The sequence below is a fragment of the Aphidius gifuensis genome, linkage group LG1 (assembly GCF_014905175.1).
Source record: "Aphidius gifuensis isolate YNYX2018 linkage group LG1, ASM1490517v1, whole genome shotgun sequence".
Taxonomy (NCBI): domain Eukaryota; kingdom Metazoa; phylum Arthropoda; class Insecta; order Hymenoptera; family Braconidae; genus Aphidius; species Aphidius gifuensis.
The window spans coordinates 22783118-22802307 of record NC_057788.1 but is presented as its reverse complement, the minus strand read 5'-3'; the positions used below and the strand labels follow the sequence as shown (position 1 = coordinate 22802307).

The 19190-nt window shown below is 27.7% G+C and overlaps 1 long non-coding RNA gene across 2 annotated transcripts; it reads left to right on the top strand.

Annotated features, from left to right (window-relative positions):
- The first annotated feature begins 933 nt into the window (after window positions 1–933).
- Window positions 934–16109, top strand: LOC122854292. Of its 2 annotated transcripts, none has more exons than XR_006373950.1 (10): window positions 934–1048; window positions 1130–1306; window positions 1545–1638; window positions 1712–2755; window positions 8087–8292; window positions 8558–8676; window positions 8759–8940; window positions 9185–9314; window positions 9402–10485; window positions 15888–16109. It is a non-coding gene; the product is annotated as an uncharacterized LOC122854292 (long non-coding RNA). The 2 variants fall into 2 exon arrangements; XR_006373949.1 differs by having other exon boundaries at window positions 8543–8676.
- Window positions 16110–19190: the final 3081 nt, after the last annotated feature.

The window sequence follows — 19190 nt, the reverse complement described above, 5'->3', positions numbered from 1 at the left end:
ATAAATAAAAAAATTTATTAATATATTTTAATTATTATTTTCAATGGAATTTTACTTATCGACAAAGAATAGTCGGTAATTTACCAGCTAGATGGCGTGACAAAATCAAAATGGCCGCTGCTTTGTTAGAGTGAAAATGTGTGTCGTGACTTTATACACTTATTGTTGCAATAATAATTGTTAAACAATTATAAATTGTTATTAAATCGGTTAATTAAATTTTTCTGAACAAAATGTGATATAAATTATCATGAACATTTGTGAATTTTGACAAAAATTAATGGACGTGTCAATGGTGTCTGAGCTGACAAAGGACAATCTTAATTTGTTCAATAACGGACAAATGGTATGTAAATATTGTGTTTTTTCATTGTTATTAATTATTTTGTGCATAAACAAACATAATTACGTTATTTTTATTGATACATAAGCAAAAAAAAAGAATTAATTATTTGAGGTTAGATTGTCATTTTTTATAAACACAAAGAACTTGTCAATTTATTTATAAATATTTGTAAACATTCATTATTTATAGCACTGTTGTCACGTCTTTGTTGTATAATAATCGTTTTTTTGTTAATAACAATCAAAAAATTGTGAAAAATTTAAACATCAATTTTCTTTTGTAGGTATAATGTCTTGGTCAGTTTTGTATCAATCAGTTTTGTATTGTCAGTGTTTAGTATCCATTTATTCGCTTCAAGACTCAATTTTTTACTTTCTATTTACTAGTTTATTATTTATTTATCTATTTTTTAAACAGTTACTATTTATTTATTTGTTTAACTATTACTTATTTATTTATTTACCATAAATTCAATAATATCACTTTTATCACTCATTTTTTTTCATTGTCAATAATTACTCCAGCTTAAAAAAAATTTATAACATAATGTTTATTTAATATTTTTAATGTTTGCAGTTACTAAAAAGTGTGCTAAAACGTCCATTGTGTTATTCAAATTCATAAAACACAATTATTAAAAAAAAGACAAAAAAAAATGACTAAATTGGTTTGTCATTGGAGCCAAAATCATTTTGGAGTAAAGTGAGTCAATTTTTTTATCTTTAAAAATTGAAATATAGTCTAATACTTACCCAATATCAATTTAATAATTTATTGTTACAGCTGCATCAAACTTATCCATGGGAAAAGCATTACTCTATATGGAAATAAAATATACAAAAGCTTCATCCATGAAGAAAAAAAAGCTACTGCATTATTTAAAACACTTGAAAAAACTGAAACTCATTATATGTTGAAATACAAAGTTGATAATGATTTTCATGATCAGTATATGATAAGGTACGTTGATTTGAGTTTGTGTTACCAAGTGGTTTAAAAATTATTTATAAAACATTTGTTAATTTAATAATCATGAAATACACTTGAACCAGCAACAAGGTAACAAAAAAACCGCTTCAACAATGATAAATCCCTGATAATAACAAATCATTGTTCAATTATTTTTGTTGCTAATAATTGCACCGAAATGCAAAATACTTATACCGTAATGTTTATTTAATATTTTTATTGTTTACAGATATGTAACAAGAAGTATGGTTAAAATAGTTGATGTGCTGATGCAATCAATCAACCAAAATGGGCCTAAACAGATGACTAAATTAGTTTGTCTAGTGAGTTATTTTATTCTATTTTTTATAAAACAAAGTATTTACCATTTAATAATTTAATAATTTATTGCTGCAGTTGCATCATCAAATTCATCCATTGAAAAAGCATTAGTCTTGCTAATGTATTTGAAATAAAATATAGCTATGACAAGCTTCAATAGAGATACTGCACTATTTAAAACAATTGAGACTGTTTTTGTGCTGAAATATAACATGCAAAATATCAAGTGAATGATGTTAATATTAAAAGTGTTATAAAGTACGTGGACTTTAGTTTGTCTTACCAAGTGCTTTGAAAATTAAGTGAATTGTTTATAAACCATTTGATAGTTTAACGATCATGAAATACTGGTACACTGCCACCAACAAAATGCATCAAGACCATCCACATGACATAATGCTTCAACAATGATGAATCTCTGATAATGAAAACTTATTCCTTAATTATTATAAAGTTCAACTTCAATTGGATCTGAAAATAATTAAGTTGAAATGAATCTCAACACTTAATTAATTATTTAATATGATTTTATCAGAAAACTTTACCTTTTTTTCAACTACAAAATTGAAGACTAGGACATGGTGCTGGTGTTATCGATTTAATGCTCTTTTAAATGTACCACTTACTGTTGTTATTGGTGAACATTTACTTGTTTTTGTTGAGCTTTATTGACATTTTCTTTGATGTAGGCCGCTGTTGTTGTTCACAATTGAACTATCTGTTGCTCTTTGGAGTTTTAAGAAAGATATGCCTCTACTAGAAAGAATGCTAAAAATTTTATGAACAGCCGGCTTGAAATCTTCTTTTCAAAGTGATAAATCGTTTTCAAATAATAACAATAAACTATTTTAAAAAGTGAATTATCAAACCAACAAGAATAAAATATTAAAAATAATTTAATATAAAAAAAGAAATCTAAACTAATTTATAAACTATAGTGTGGCGTAAAAGTGGTAATGGTAGTGGTGAAAAGTGATCATTGAAGCTGCACTGCTGATGAGATACAATCATCATAAACCACTACATGATGTTACTGATCAGAGAAGAACATCATCAACTACTACATGATGTTGGAGCATTTTGATGATCAGTGTGGGAACATGAACATCCCCAAAAAAGGTAGGACCAATAACCAATAATTGTATTGATATAATTGCATTTATGGTCTTGTTTAAAATACCATCATATTGTTTTTATTTTTACTCTGATCTATGTATTATGTGACAAATTATTTCAAAGAAAAAAATTTATACTTGGACCCACTTTAGCTCCAGATAAAGATTTTGCCAAATCCTCCCATTATATTATTTTTTTTTAATTTTGCATGCAGCTTTGAGCGCAACTAATCAATTAATACATGAAATTCATTCACTCTATTGATCAAAAGCTTTAAAATTCAAAATTCATTCTCTCGGTTTGTAAGATATACATACATATTATATTAAATTCGATACAACAGTATCAAATGATAATATTGCTAAAATAATTTTGAATAAAGTAATAGTAATTATTTAATAAATAAATAATTATTTTTATTATTGAAGCTACTCTATTGTAATTTGTTAAACATAAATATAAATTCATCAATTAGCTATTACTTAGGAGTAATCTGCTGCAGTTCACTGCTGTAATAAAAAAATCAAACAGTCATATAATATCTAAACAAATGTTGAAATTTACCAACGAATACACCGTTTATATTCACTATAACTGCTCTAACGTTTGATAGTTTCATATTCAAGTATAATTGAAAAATAAAAACATGGTGATTGTACAAGTCTTGCTGATAAACATTTGGCAAACATTTTTAGATCTTTTTCAATATTTTAAATACTTGACACATGCTATCTAATCGTTGCACCTGTAGTCTACCTTGTACAATATCCAATGGACTTGTTATATCATTTGTTTTAAAATCAGCAAATATACCAGCCAAGGCTTGTATAAATAAACGTGATACCCAACTAGATATAACACATTAATAGTTAATATTATTAAAATATGAAATAGCTAGCAATAATTTACCTTGATAAAATGTATTTAGTCCCATCAAAGTACATCATTAAAAACATAAGCACCAACATGTCCTCGTTAAAATCCTTTTACGTTGATAAATCAATCTTACTGATAAATAGGCACGTGATAAACTTGTTCCAAGTGAGGTCATTCCCATCTGTTGATAAGCAAAATACATTATACATTATTAATAACAATTCTTCATTTGTTTTCTAATTTATATTTATCCTTGATAATAACTTTATCAAAAAATAATTTACCATGATTCGTTTGTGCAACTGTTCTGATGTAAATAGATATTGACTCAGTATATGTTTTACACTCTTGTACATTGATATGTACATCAAGAACACTCGATAAAATTTGTCCAACTGCTTATCCAAAATCCTCGATAAGAACCAGAATAATTTTCCTTTCATGAATTGCAATATATTTTTCTGAAAACATTTATTATACGTGTTAAAAATAATTCATTTTAAATTATATTATTTAGTAGTTATACTTGCCCTTGTATATAGGATTTTTTCACTGTCTTGATGACAGTCAGTAGATATAGACGACAACAAACGGTAAACAATGACAGCATACTTAAGTCTGATATAGCACATTTTCCTCGATCAACATTGGCATTACAACCCATCAATTTTCGACACTATAAGATTATGCTAAAATTAGAAAAAAAATATTAAATTAATAACAAATATTTTAAGAGCTCGCGAGTCTTCTTGTAAAATAAAAAAACAAGAACAAAAAATTAAAAAATCAATCTCACATCCAGGGCAAAATCGTGTTTATAAATTTTTTTTTTTTTTTGCTGGAAAAATATTTACTTTACGTTCTCATGTTTTTCATAATTATCTATAATTACAAAAAACTATTATAATAATTTACAACAATATAATAATGACATAAATAAATAATTTAAAATAAATTTGTTTGTTTAAAAAGATAAATAATATTATTGTAGCTTCAATGCAAAATTAAATTTGAGAATGTTTGGTAATTAAACAAGTATTCAATTAGTTTGCTGTAATGACAATACTAGTGCATAGTTATTACTGATACTCACTATAACGCATCCTATAAAAACAAAAAAAAAATAACAGTTAAATTAAAAAACACATGATAAATAAATAATTATTAATTGTAAATTGAGCGTGTCTTTTCCCAGCCACCCAAGAGGTAAGACACATTGGCTCGTTTTTTTTAAAGTGGTATCTCCGGTAGACCTAATCCACTAAAATTACGCGATTCGCCCGTATTCTAGCTGCAGCTAGAAATATTTCGATTCGATTATTAATTTCCGATTGCGCTCAAAGCAGCAAGTATTTATCCGTCGCGACGCATAAAAAAAAAAAACAAAAAATATACCTGTAGCTATGAGCGCTCATAGTTGCAGGTATATTTTTAATAATTTATTTAAAATATATCATTAGCTATGAGCGCTCATAGCTGCAGATATATTTTAAATAAATTATAAAAAAAATAAAACAGTATAAAAAGACATAATTTTTAAATATTCACTCACTGTAATAGGACATTTCTAAGCCACTATTCACTATGTCACTATTACTATATCACTTCACTATCACCATCACTTCACTATCACTTCACTATCACTATAATTATATCACTTTCACACTGCACAATCACTATAAACACTTCAATATATCTTGACTCTTGATAATCCCACGAAGAAGTTGCATCCAGGGTATCCATCAGCGTCGCGACGTCGGTAATCCTAATTGACTGCAAGTCCCCGAAGATCCTGAAAATTAGAAATGAATATTACAATCTTGAAATTATTAAATATCAAATATTAAACGTTAAAAAAAATTATAAATTACCTAAAAATAATAAAACCCCAAGCCTCGAAAAATCATCATTCCCACGAAGAAGTTGCGTTCTGCTGCTAGCCATCCGTAAAAGTCCCTGAGCATCCTGAAAATTAGAAATAAATATTACAATCTTAAAATTATTGAAAATTAGATATTAAATATTAAATGTTAAAAAAAATATATATAACTACCTAAAAATAATAAAACTCCAAGCCTCGAAAAACACCAATCCCATGAAGAAGTTGCGTCCTGCTGCTAGTCATCTGTGGAAGTCTTCGTAGATCCTGAAAATTAAAAATGAAATTAAAACAATTACTATAAGCGCTTAATTATATCTCGAGTCTTGATAATCCCACGAAGAAGTTGCATCCATGGTATCCATCAGCGTCGCGACGTCGGTAATCCTAATTGACTGCACTCGTAATAGAAGAACCTGAAAATTAAAAATAAATTTTACAATGTTGAATATATTAAACATTAAATATTAAACGTTAAAAAAAAAATATATATCTACCTAAAAATAAGAAAGCCCCAAGTCTCGAAATCACCAGTCCCACGAAGGAGTTGCGTCCTCAGTCATCTGTAGAAGTCCTTGACGATCCTGAAAATTAAAAATTAATATTACAATCTTAAAACTATTAAATATCAAATATTAAACGTCAAAAAAATATATATTAGTACCTAAAATAAATAAAACTCCAAGCCTAAAAATCAACAATCTTACGAATAAATTGTGTCCTGCTGCTAGTCATCTGTATAAATTCTCGTAGATCCTGAAACAAAGAAATACGTACAAATACTGAAATCTTATATATATTTAAATATTGCAAATACTAAAAATCCTTGAGTTGTGAACAGCAGCAATTCCACGTAGAAGTTGTCCAGGTATCCTTTCATTTATTCCTTTCATCAGCATAGCTACGTCGGTTATCCTCGATGAGTCCACTTGTATCCGGAGTGTGGTCCTTCTAACGGTCTTGAAAATCCTGAAATACCCAAACTTCGATTAATATCACGAAAATTAATTAATTTTTCTTGGAAAAGTGCGTTTAATATCAATTTAAAAAAAAAACCTTACATACTAACATACATCGCCAATAAAAAAGGGTAATAATTTATCTATTATAAATTATTACGATAGATAATAATATATACATCCTAATCACCCCCGTCTATTCTGTTTGAGGAAGACAGGGTTAATCCATTTTGACTTTTACACTACTGCCATTAAATTTGACATAAAAAAAATTAATATTATTATTGAAAATTAAGTCAAAATGAATCTAAACAGCAAAAAAAAAAAAATAAATAATAGTTTGGAACGACGAGAAGCTACAAAAAAATATATCAATAATTTTTTTTTGTAACTTCAAGGATATTTAAGCACTTTTTTGGGATAGGTTAATAATTACAACTAGTCATTCTTGATCTAGAGGAACTTACCATATGACAGCTAACAGCAAAATCCTCCAAAAAAAAACAGCAAAGCCATGTAAAAATTATCGACGTATGAGCTCCAGTAATTCAATCCAGTCCCTCAGCAAAGCCATGTAGAAGTTGTCGCAGTATAGGTCCCAGTAATCCAATCCAATCCGGTGAAGTTCCCTCAGCAAAGCCATGTAGATCCAAGTAGATGATTTACAGCAGCAGCATCCTTGAAAATCCGGATGATCCTGAAAAATATGAAATTATAAAAATATTAAAATTTTAAATATATTTCAAATGTCTGAAAAATTTAAAATCTCGTCAAAGTATATGATCCAGTAGTCCAGTCCAGTCCGGTGAAATTTTCTCAGCAAAGCCATGTAGATGTCTAGATGATGATCCTGAAAAAAAATAAAATTTGAAATATATTAATTGTCTAAAAATATTAAAATCCTTGAAGAGCAGCAATAACACGACAAAGTGGTCTCGGGAATCCTCCATCAGCACGCGACGACGATGATCCTATAGACGAATGCACTCGTAATCCTCTCGTGGTCCTCCAAAGGTCTTGAAAATCCTGTAAAATATAAAACCCTGAAATATCTTAAAAACACATACATGTATTATAAATTATTAATTATTTTTTACACTTATACACGCGATATAACAATATGAGTACCCATTCGCTAAACCGCAATTATAATTAGTATACTAATTTACGCATTTACTTATTTCTACCCCCCTACGATCACTCGAGTGATTAACAGACTTCTTAGCATGACCCGGGATGCACCACGTGGAGGTCTTGTCTGTTCCAGCATCCCTTTTACAAATATAATTTTAAAGAGTCGAAATAATTTTAATAATTTATAAAGACAAAGATTTTTTTGCTTTGATGTTTAAATTATTTAATGTGAAAACTAAAAAAAAAATATAGTCTTTAATTATTAAAATTATTTTAATTCTTTGAAAAAATACCTCAAAAATACTTACAATTTTTTTTATATTAAAAAACCACGAGGCTGTCTGTACAGTAGTTTTAATTACCCTCAATTAAACCTTTAAAATAATTTTAAAACTACCGAAAAATTTTAACTGAATAACCACGAGGCTGCACGTGCAGTCTATACGCTTTAAATACGTTATACTAAACTTATACATTATTTTACAGACCCGACCAATTTCAAGTGCTGTTCACTCCGCAAGAGCTCAAGATGAACTGGTCGGAAGGTTTTGCGGACTGAGGGGACTGGAAAAATTAAAGGGTGCTGTCGTCAGCCGGTCATGTGACTGCCAAAACTCGCTTTTCCAGATGACGACTCACGATGACTCACGACGACTCAAAACCTCACGATGTCTGGAACATATGTATTACAGGTATACATACATATTTTTTATTCAATTGCAACTACATCACTATTTTCATTATAGTAAAATTTATTACTCATTATATAATTTAATTTTTTTTCGGGGCTGTTACTTATTCAAGATATTATTAATTTAGAATCACGAAAAGTACTTAGTTTATTGAACAAAAATTTTATATCACGCGAAGCATTATTTCAAATTTAATTTCCAAAAATTATTTTACTTGTCAATAATTTTCTACTTACCGACTAACAAATAGTCGATAAATTTTCAGCTAGATGCTAAAATGTCTATTGTGTTATTAAAATTCATAAAAACACAATTATTAAAAATAAGATGAAAAAAAATGACTAAATTGGTTTGTCATTGGAGCCAAAATCATTTTGGAGTAAAGTGAGTCAATTTTTTTATCTTCAAAAATTGAAATATAGTCTCACACTTACCCCCATAACAATTTAATAATTTATCGTTACAGTTGCATCAAACATATTCATGGGAAAAGCATTAGTCTTGCTAATATGAAATTAAAATATACAAAAGCTTCAATGATGAAGAAAAGAAAGCTACTGCATTACTTAAAACACTTGAAACAACTGAGACTCCTTGTATGTTGAAATACAAAGTTGATAATGATTTTCATGATCAGTATATGATAAGGTACGTCGATTTTAGTTTGTGTTACCAAGTGGTTCAAAAATTTATTATAAATCATTTGTTATTTCAATAATCATGAAGTACTGATACACTTGAACCAGCAACAAAGTAACAAAAAAATCGCTTTAACAATAATAAATCTCTGATAATGAAAAATCATTACTTAATTATTTTTGTTGCTAATAATTGTTCCAATTTGAAAAATACTTATACCGTAATGTTTATTTAATATTTTTATTGTTTACAGATATGTAACAAGAAGTATGGCTAAAATATTTGATGTGCTAATGCAATTAATCAACCAACAATCTCAAAAATGAGTCTCAACAAATGACTAAATTGGTTTGTCATTGGAGCCAAGATTATTTTGGAGTCTAGTAAGTTTTTATAAGTCTAGTATTTTATTCCATTTTTTATAAATAAAAGTATTTATCCAATATTAAGTTAATAATTTATTGTTACAGTTGCATCATCAAATTCATTCATTTCAAAAGCATTAGCCTTGTTGAAGTATTTGAAATGAAATATAGCTATGACAAGCTTCAATGATGCAGATAATAAAAACAGAAGAACGTGAAAAGAGAGCTACTGCACTATGTAAAATAATTGAGACAGCTCAGGCTGTTTTTTATGCTAAAATATAACATGAAAAATACCAAGTGAATGATGTTAATGTTAAAAGTGTTATATAGCACGTTGACTTTACTTTATCTTACCAAGTGTTTTAAAAGTTGAGTAAATTGTTTATAAATTATTTGATAATTCAACGATCATGAAAGATTAGTACACTTGAACCACCAACAAAATGCATCAAGACCATCCACATGACATAATGCTTCAACAAAGATGAATCTCTGATAATGAAAACCTATTCCTTAATTATTATAAAGTTCAACTTCCATTGGATCTAAAAATAATTAAGTTGAAATGAATCTCAACACTTGATGAATTATTTAATATGATTTTATTAGAAAACTTTATTATTTTACCTTTTTTTCAACTACAAAATTGAAGACTATGACATGGTGCTGGTGTTATTGATTTTATGCTCTTTTAAATGTACCACTTACTGTTGTTATTGGTGAACATTTACTTGTTTTCATTGAGCTTTATTAATGTTAATTAAAATTTTTTTTGATAAGCCGATGTTGTTGCTTACTGTTGCTGTTCAAAATTTTAAGAAAGTTGTGCCTCTACTAGAAAGAATGCTAAAAATATTATAAACAGCTGGCTTGAAATCTTCTTTTTAAAGTGATAAATCGTTTTCAAATAATAACAATAAACTATTTTAAAAATATAATAATATTAAAAAGTGAATTATCAAACAAGAATAAAATATTAAAATAAATTTAATATAAAAAAAGAAAACTAAATTATTTTATAAACTGTGGTGTAAAAGTGATTGTTATTTTGTGGATGTAGTGTGTTATTTTGTGCTGTGTGTAACCATTGAACCTGTATGCTGATGAGACAAAATCATCATGAACTACTACATGGCGTTGGAGCATTTTGATAACCAGCGTGGGAACCTGAACATCCCCTAAAAAGGTAGAATTTTATTTCATTAATAATGGCATCAATATAATTGTATATTTATGATCTTGTTTAAAATACTATTACACTGGTTCTATTTTTACTCTAATCTATGTATTATGTGATACATTAACTCAGAGAAAAAAATTTATACTTAGACCCACTCTAGCTCCAGGCAAAGATTTTGCTGAAAAAAACCCTCCCATTAAATTATTTTGGTTTTATTTTACATGAAGCTTCGAGCGCAACTAATTAATTAATATATCAAACAATTCACCTTATTGATAGGCTTTAAAATTAATAATTAATTTTTTTCGGTTTGTAAGGTATACATATTATATTAAATTCGATACAACAATAATTAATTAACAAAAAAAATCATGGATGCATGCTATTGAAAATCCGAGTAAATTATATTTTAATAATAAATATTCTATTAAAAAGATAAAAATTTAATAAATCAAATGACAACATTGCTAAGATAATTTTAAATAAAGTAATAATAATTATTTAATGATTAAATAGTTATTTTTATTATTGAAGCTACTCGATTGTGATTTGTTTAACACAAATATAAATTTATCAATGATCTATTACTTCAAATTAATGACTGCTGTTTGATTTATTCACTGCCGTCTTTAAAAAAATTGTTTTATTAATTAAATTCAAACCGTCATATATAATATCTAAATAAATGTTAAAATTTACCAACAAGTATACCGTTTAGATTCATCATAAATGCTCCAACGTTTGATAGTTTTATATCCTAGTATAATTGAAAAATAAAAACATGGTGATTGTACAAGTCTTGCTGATAAACATTTGGCAAACATTTTTAAATCTTTTGTAATATTTAAAATACTTGACACATGCTATCTAATCGTTGCACCTGTAGTCTAGCTTGTATAATATGGATTTGTTATATCATTTGTTTTGAAACCAGCAAATATACCAGCCAAGGCTTGTATAAATAAATGTGATAGCCAACTAGATATAACACATTAATGGTTCATATTATTAAAATATGAAATAGCTAGCTATAATTTACCTTGATAAAATGTATTTAGTCCTCACCAAAGTACATCATTAAGAACATAAGCACCAACATGTCCTCGTTAAAATCCTTTTACGTTGATGAATCAATCTTACTGATAAATAGGCACGTGATCAATTTGTTCCAAGTAGAGTCATTCCCATCTGTTGATGAACAAAATACATTATACATTATTAATAACAATTCTTCATTTGTTTTCTAATTTATATTTATCCACAATAATAACTTTATCAAAAAATAATTTACCATAATTTGTTTGTGAAACTGTTCTGATGTAAATAGATATTGACTCAGTATATGTCTTACACTCTTGTACATTGATATGTACATCAAGAACACTCGATAAAATTTGTCCAACTGCTTATCCAAAATCCTCGATAAGAACCAGAATAATTTTTTTTTCAATATATTTTTCTGAAAACATTTATTATACGTGTTAAAAATAATTCATTTTAAATATTATATTATTTAGTAATTATACTCGCCCTTGTATATGTGATTTTTTTTTCGCTGTATTTAAAGTTTGTTGCTATGATGACAGTCAGTGGATACGAACAATAACGAAAGGAAATAAATGACAGCATACTGAAGTCTGATATACAGCACATTTCCTTCACTATAAGATCATGCTAAAATTAGAAAAAAAATTATTAAATAATAACAAATATTATAAGAGCTCGTTAATCTACTTTTGAAATAAAAAAAAAAAAGAACAAAAAATTAAAAAATCAATCTCACATCCAGGGCAAAATCGTGTGAGTTTATAAATTTTTTTTTTTTGCTCGAAAAATATTTACTTTACGTTCTCATGTTTTTCATAATTATCTATAATTACTAAAAAATTATTATAATAATATAAAACAATAATAATGACAAATAAATGATTTAAAATAAATTTCTTTTTTTAAAAAGATAAATAATATTATTGTAACGTCAATGCAAAGTTAAATTTAAGAGTGTTTGGTAATTAAACAGGTATTCAATTAACTGAATAACACTACTAGTGCACGGTTATTATTTATTGATACTCACTATAACGCATCCTATAAAAACAAAAAAAAAAAATAACAGATAAATTAAAAAACACACGATAAATAAATAATTATTAATTGTAAATTTTGCGTGTCTTTTCCCAGCCACCCAAGAGGTAAGACATATTGGCTCGTTTTTTTTAAAGTGGTATCTCCGGTAGACCTAATCCACTAAAATTACGCGATTCGCCCGTATTCTAGCTGCAGCTAGAAATATTTCGATTTGATTTTTAATTTCCGATACTGCGCTCAAAGCAGCAAGTATTTATCCGTCGCGACGCATAAAAAAAACGAAAAATATACCTGTAGCTATGAGCGCTCATGGTTGCAGGTATATTTTTAATAATTTATTTAAAATATATCATTAGCTATGAGCGCTCATAGCTGTAGATATATTTTAAATAAATTATAAAAAAAATAAAACAATATAAAAAGACATAAATTTTAAATATTCACTCACTGTAATAGGACATTTCTAAGCCACTATTCACTATGTCACTATTACTATATCACTTCACTATCACTTCACTATCACTTCACTATCACTATAATTATATCACTTATACACTGCACAATCACTATAAACACTTCAATATATCTTGACTCTTGATAATCCCACGAAGAAGTTGCATCCAGGGTATCCATCAGCGGCGCGACGTCGGTAATCCTAATTGACAGCAAGTCCCCGGAGATCCTGAAAATTAGAAATCAATATTACAATCTTGAAATTATTAAAAATTAAATATTAAACGTTAAAAAAAAATATTTAACTACCTAAAAATAATAAAACTTCAAGTCTCGAAAATCACCAGTCCCTCGAAGAAGTTGCGTCCTGCTGCTTGTCATCTGTAGTCCTCTACGATCCTGAAAATTAAAAATAATATTAAAACAATCACTATAAACCCTTAATTATATCTCGAGTCTTGATAATCCCACGAAGAAGTTGCGTCTAGGTCCTCCATCAGCATCGCGTCGCCGGTAATCCTACTTGAGTGCACTCGTAAACGAAAATCCTGAAAATTAATAATTGATATTAAAATCATAAAAATATTAAATGTTAAATAATAAATATATATATAATTACCTAAAAATAATAAAATGAAGTCTTTAAAAGCTGCTATCACACGAAGAAGTTACGTCCTGCTGGTAGTCATCTGTAGAAATTCTTGTAGATCCTGAAATTTAAAAATTAATATTACAATCTTGAAATTATTAAAGATTAAATATTAAACGTCAAAAAAATATATATCACTACCTAAAAATAATAAAGCCCCAAGTCTCGAAAATCACCAATCTCACGAAGAAAATGCGTCCTGCTGGTAGTCATCTATAGAAGGTCTCGGAGATCCTGAAAATTAAAAATTAATATTAAAATCTTGAAAACATGAAATGTTAATTATTAAAAATGAATATATATATATAACTACCTGAAAATAATAAAAACATCGAGTCCTAAAAAAACAGCAATTACACGAAGAAGTTGGGCCCAGGTAGTCATCTTGAAGGTCTTGAAAATCCTGAAACACATACAATCGTAAAAATATTAAAATCTTGTATATATAAATGCCTAAAAATCCTTGAGTCTTGAAGAGCAGCAATCCCACGAAAAAGTTGTCCAGGTAGTCCAGTTCCATCAGCATAGCCACGTCGGTCATCCTAAATGAGTGCACTCGTATCCGGAATATGATTCACAAAACGTTCTTGAAAATCCTGAAAAACATGAAGTCTTAAAAATATTAATATTACGAAAATTATTAAATTTTCTTTAGAAAAGTGCATTTAATATCAATTTAAAAAAAAACCTTACATACTAACATACATCGCGAATAGAAAAGGGTAATAATTTATCTAATATAAATTATCACGATAGATAATAATATACATCCTAATCACCCCCGTCTATTCTGTTTGAGGAAGACAGGGTTAACCCATTTTGACTTTTACACTACTGCCATTAAATTTGACATAAAAAAATTAATATTATTATTGGAAATTAAGTCAAAATGAATCTAAACAACAAATTAAAAATAAAATAATAGTTTGGAATGACTAGAAGCTACAAAAAAATATATCAATAATTTTTTTTTGTAACTTCAAGGATATTAAAGCACTTTTCCGGGATGGGTTAATATAATATTACAACTAGTCAGTCTTGATCTAGAGGAACTTACCATATGACAGCCAACAGCAAAACACTCAAAAAAACAGCAAAGTCATGTAGAAATTGTCGACGTATAAGCTCCAGTAATCCAATTCAGTCCGGTGAAATTTTCTCAGCAAAGCCATGTAGAAGTTGTCGAAGTATATGTCCCAATAATCAAATCTCAGCAAAGCCATGTAGAAGTTGTCGAAGTATAGGTCCCAGTAATTCAATCCGGTGAAGTTCTCTCAGCAAAGCCATGTAGATGATGATCCAAGTAGATGATTCACAGCAGCAGCAGCCTCGAAAATCCTGATGAACCTGAAAAATATAATACAAATTGCAAAAATATTAACATTTTAAATATAATATATGCCTGAAATATTAAAATCCATGAGTCTGTAATCCTTGGGCAGCAATCACACGAAGAAGTTGTCTTGGGAGTCCTCCATCAGCATAGCGACGACGATGATCTTGTTGTATACGAAATATAATCCTCCAAAGGCCTTGAAAATCCTGGAAATTAATTATTAATATTAAAATCGTGAAAATATTAAATAGTAAATGTTAAAAATAAATATATCATCAATATACCTAAAAATAATAAAATCATCGAGTCTTGAAAATTTCAATTAGCAGCAATTACACGAACAAGTTGCGCCCCAGGGGAGTCTTCTAGAAGGTCCTGAAAATTCTGAAACATAAAAAATCCTAAAACACACAAAACCCTGAAATATCTTGAAAATAAATACATATATAAATTATTAATTTTTTGTTACGGTTATACACTTAAATCGCGATGAGTACTCATTCGGTATATAACTATTACTAATTCACGCCTTAACTTATTTCTACCCCGCTATGATCACTCGAGTGATTAACAGACTTCTTAGCATGACCCGGGATGCACCACGTGGAGGTCTTGTCTGTTCCAGCATCCCTTTTACAAATATAATTTTAAAGAGTCGAAATAATTTTAATAATTCAAAGACTAATGTTATTTAAATAATGTAAAAAAAAAAAAAAAATATTCTTAAATTAATCTTTGAATTATTAAAATTATTTCAACTACATTGAAAAAAATAACTTTAAAAATTCTTAACCCTTTTTTATATTAAAAAAACCACGAGGCTGCACGTGCAGCATATACGCTTTGAATACCGAATAACCAAACTTCTAAATTATTTTACAGGACCGACTGATTTCAAGTGCTGTTCACTCCGTAAGAGCCCAAGATGAACTGACCGGAAAGTTTTGCGGACTGATGGGACTGACAAAATAAAAAAATCATGCGCGCTGTCGTCTCTCCGTCATGTGACTGCCTGTGACTGTCAAACCTGGTCAAAACTCGCTTTTCCAGATGACGACTCACGATGACTCAGAAGCTCAGGATGGCTGGAACATATGTATTGGAGCCTGGAGGCATACATACATATATTTTATTCAATTACAACTACATCACAAATAATTATTTTAATCATAGCAACATTTATTACTCAATATATATAATTTAATTTTTTTTTGGGGTTTTATTCAAGATATTTGTTTAATTTAGAATCACGCATAGTACTTAGTTTATTGTACAAAAATTTTATATCACGCGAAGCATTATTTCAAATTTTATTTCCAAAAAATATTTTACTTGTCAATAAATTTCTACTTACCGACCAAAAAATAGTCGATAATTTTTCAGCTAGATGGCGCGAGGAATTTTTTTCTGAAATCCAAAATGGCCGCGCCTTTGTTAGAGAGAGAACCTGTGTCGTTCAGTGTTGTGACTTTTTACACTTATATTTGCAATAATAATTGTTAATTAATTATAAATTGTTGTTAAATCGATTAATTAAATTTTTCCGAACAAAATGTGATATAAATTATTACAAAGTTTGGTGAATTTTGACCAAAATTAATGGACCTGTCAATGACGTTTTAGTTGACAAAGGCAAATTTTAAATTGTTAAACAGCGAACAAATGGTATGTAAATATCGTGTTTTCTCATTGTTATTAATTATTTAGTGCATAAACAAACATAATTACGTAATTTTTATCGATAATTATGCAAAAAAAAAAATTAATTTTTTGAGGTTAGATTGTCATTTTTAGACAAAGTTAAAGTCTTTATTTTTGCAATAATAAATGTTAAACAATTATAAATTGTTATTAAATCGATTAAATAAATTTTTCTGAACTCATTATGATATAAATTGTTGCAGATATTTGTGATTTTTGTCAAAAATCAATGTACCTGTCAATGGCGTTAGAGCAGACAAAGGCAAATCTTAATTCGTCAAAAAATTGACAAATGGTATGTAAATATCGTGTTTTTTCATTATTAATTATTTAGTGCATAAACAAACATAATTACGTCATTTTTATCAATAATTTAGCCAAAAATCAATTAATTTCTCGAGGTTAGATTTTCATGTTTTACAAAGACAATGAATTTGTCAAAGTATTTACCTATAATAATGTATTAACAAATATTCGTTATTTATAGCATTGTTGTAGCATCTTTGTTGTATAATAATGATTTTTTTATTAACAACAATCAAAAAAGTATGATATATTTCAATATTAATTTTCCTTTGTTTGAGGTCTTTGTCTGTTTTTAATGTCACTTTTTAATATTTATTTATTCACTTTGAAATTCAATTTTTTAACTGTTTATTTGTTAATTAATTAATTAGTTATTTATTTTTTATACATTTATCATTTATTTATTTGTTTAATTATTGTTTGTTTATTTATTTACCATAAATTTAATAATATCACTTTTATTACTTTTTGTTGTTGTTAATAATTACTCAGTTTCAAAGAAAATTTATAATGTACTATTCATTTAATATTTATAATGTTTACAGATACAAAAGTGGAGCTCAAACGTGTATTGTGTTAATGTAATTCATCAAACACAATCATTGAAGCAGGGACCAAAAATGACTAAATTGGTTTGTCATTTTAAAAATTGAAATATAGTCTTATTCTCACCCACTAACAATTTATTAATTTATTATTACAGTTGCTAATGTATGTATTTAAGCTTTAATGATGCAGATAATGAGAAAAAGAGTTACTTCCCTGTTTAAAATAATTATGACAACTGAAGCTGTTTTTGTATGTGTATCACATGAAAAATCCCAAGTGAATGATGTTAATGTTAAAAGTGCTACAAAAATTAAGTGAATAGTTTAACAACAATTTGATAATTCACAATCATGAAATACTGGTACACTTGAACCCCCAAACAAAATGCATCAAGACCATCCACATCATATTATGCTTCAACAATGATAAATCTCTGATAATAAAAAATTAATTTTTAATTATTATGAATTTCAACTTCAATTGGATTTACAAATAATTAAGTTGATTTGAATCTCAACACTCTATAAATTATTTAATATGATTTTATGACAAAACTATGTTTGTTTGTTGTACAAAATTGAAGACATTGATGACATGGTGCTGGTGTTATTAATTTTTATGCTCTTTCCAATGTTGTTATTGTTATTATTGTTATTGTTGTCATTGGTGAACATTAACTTGTTTTTGTTGAGCTTTATCAGTGTGTATGCATGTGTATGTTTGACATTTTCTTTGATGTAAGCCGCCGATGTTGCGCACAGTAGAACCGCCTGTTGCGGTTCAGAGTTGGAAGAAAGTTGTGCCTCTACTAGAAAGAATGCTAAAAATTTTATGAACAGCTGGCTCGAGGGATCTTCTTTCCAAAGTGATAAATCGTTTTCAAATAATAACAACAATAATAAACTATTTTAAAAATATATAATATTATTAAAAAGTGAATTATCAAGACAATAAGAATAAACTACTAGAAGTAATTTATTGCAAAAATCAGTTGATATAAAAAAAGATAACTGAACTAATTTATAAACTATATTAATTCTTATGTGGTGTAAAAGTGGTGATGGTGTTGGTTAAAAGTGGTGAAAAGTGATCATTGTTTTGTGCGTGTAGTGTTTGTGTTGTGACTTGTGTGTTATCATTAAACCTGCTGATCAGATAAAATCATCATGAACTACTACATGGCATTGGAGCATGTTGATGACCAGCGTGGGAAGATGAACATCCGCTAAAAAGGTAGGATTTTATTTAATTAATAATTGTCATGATGAAATTCAATGAAATTGCATTTATGATTTTGTTTGAAATTATATGATACTCTGTAATATATTCTTTAGGTCATTCTGTTTATTTATTTTTTTTACTTTGATCTATGTGTTATGTTCTAATTTAATTTCTATGATAATGATTAAATGACGCGTATCGTTATCGTTATCATGCACATCAGTATGCATAGAAACACCAAGTAATTTATTCTTAAACCCATTTAAATTTGCTGCTCAAAGCGCAATACCATATTTTATTCTTTTAATTCATATAGTTTTATAATGTGTCGTTTGAAGATTTAGTGTAAATGTTTCATTCATTTATTTCTTTTTTGAATAAGTAAATATTTTATTTTATAATAATATT